The sequence below is a fragment of the Octodon degus genome, unplaced genomic scaffold (assembly GCF_000260255.1).
Source record: "Octodon degus isolate 3935 unplaced genomic scaffold, OctDeg1.0 scaffold00138, whole genome shotgun sequence".
In the NCBI taxonomy this organism is placed as follows: Eukaryota; Metazoa; Chordata; class Mammalia; order Rodentia; family Octodontidae; genus Octodon; species Octodon degus.
The window spans coordinates 258,196-260,254 of NW_004524714.1; the positions used below are offsets into that span (position 1 = coordinate 258,196).

At 44.3% G+C, this 2,059-nt stretch overlaps 1 pseudogene; it reads left to right on the forward strand.

Moving 5' to 3' along the window:
- The first annotated feature begins 240 nt into the window (after window positions 1–240).
- Window positions 241–1,495, forward strand: LOC105743588 (annotated as a pseudogene).
- The last annotated feature ends 564 nt before the right edge of the window (window positions 1,496–2,059 follow it).

Sequence of the window (2,059 nt, forward strand, 5' to 3'; positions counted from 1 at the left end):
ACGTGAATTAGAAAAGGTGGAAGGATTTGAAGGCATGCCACTTAGTCAGTTGGTAGAAATAGCTCAAAGGGTGTTTGATAACTGGGGATACCCCAAGAATGAAAAGCTCACTAGGGTCCTAGAAGTCTTGGCTGAAAAAGTAAAGATGAGATCCCCCCTAGATAAGGACCAATGTGCCTACTGCAAACAAAAAGGACACTGGCGCAGACTGCCCAGTCCACAAAGCAAAATTACAAAAAGATGCATATACTCTTCTGTCTCAGAACTGAGGACTTCAGGGCTCTTGTTCCACCAGAGCCCCAGATAACTTTAACTATAGGGGAACAACTAGTAGATTTTCTGGTTGACTCTGGAGCCATCCACTCTGTGACAACAAAACCATTGAGCAAGCCCACTGGGGACTCAATAAACATGTTTGGGGCCACAGGAGATGCCAAGTCTTATCAAAAATATCAAGCTAAGCTGATGTGGCCAAGACAAAACTCTATTCAACACAATTTTCTCTGGGTCCCCAAGGGCACAGTCCCACTTTTAGGCCTAGAACTTTTACATTATTTAAAGGTCCACCTCAATTTTGAAGGACCTCAGCCCACAGTTACTTTGGGAAATGCAGGCCCTACCAAGGTCTTAGCTACATACCCAATAGGAGAAGGATACCTCCTTGTAGAAACTGAAAAGGAATCATTAAGTAGTCAAGAAACCAATAATCTCTTAGTAAGATGGTCACAAGAAATCCCTTTGGTTTCGGTGGAGGGAAATCCTATGGGGATAGCCATAAATCAAACCCCTTTGGTAGATGAGCTTTTGCCAACAGCCACTCCTATAAAGTTGAGAAAATATCCAATAAGTCTCCAGGCACGTCAAAGCATAGCTAAACATATTTTAAGGCTTCACTCCCAAGGAATTTTACAGCCTTGCTCCTCTCCATGGAACACTCCCTTGTTACCAATCTAGAAGCCAGGAACTCAGGACTACAGACCAGTCCAGGATCTCCAAGAGGTAAATAAGAGTGTAGTTACCCTGCACACCACTGTGCAAAAACCCTCTACCCTGTTGAGCCACTTAAGCCCTTCATGAACATGGTATTCTGTACCGGATCGGAAGGATGCCTACTTCATATTCCTATCACTCCAGTAAGCCAGCCTGAATTTGCTTTTGAATGGACTGACCCTACTACTGGGATCTCTGAACAATGAACTTGGACTAGATTACCACAAGGCTTCAAAAATGCACCCACTCTGTTTGATGAGGCTTTGGATAGGGATCTTTAAGGTTACAGAGAAAAACACCCACATGTGGCTTTATTACAATAAGTTGATGACATCGTGTTGGCCAACGAGTCACAGGAACATTGTGTCTCAGCAACCCAAGCTTTGCTAAAACCTTCGATATTTTGGGCTATTGAGTGTCAGCAAAAAAGGCACAGCTGTGTCAGAAAGTGGTTACATATCTGGGTTATCAAATACATGAGTGCAAAAGGACTCTGTCCCCCTGAGGAGTTCATGCCTTCCTACAGATTCCTCCTCCATTAATAAAAGGCAATTTCATGAGTTCTTGGGTGCTGTGGGCTATTGTAGACTCTGGATCATTAATTTTGCAGAGGTTACTCAGCCCCTCTGTGATGCTGTGGGAGGACCCTCTCAGGACCCTCTCAACTGGACTGTCTCCCAGGAAACATCCTTCCAATAGTTAAAACAGGCCCTTGCCAAGGCACCTGCATTGGCCTTACCAGACCTCCATAAGCATTTCACCCTTCATGTGGATAAAAATGGGGCATTGAAAAAGGGATTTTGACCCAAACCTTAGGACCCTGGCAGCGACCGAAGGTTTACCTTTCAAAGAGGTTAAACAATGTGGCTGCTGGATCGCCCGCTTGTCTCTGGATGATAGCAGCAGTGCCCCTATTGGTCAAGGAGGCCCAAAAACTAACTTTTGGACAGAAACTCATGGTAGTCTCTCCACTTTCATTGGAGAATTTGATCAAGGCTCCTCCTGACTGATGGATGTCAAATGCTAACATTGTCCAATATCAAACTTTACTTCTAGATCCATCTACAGT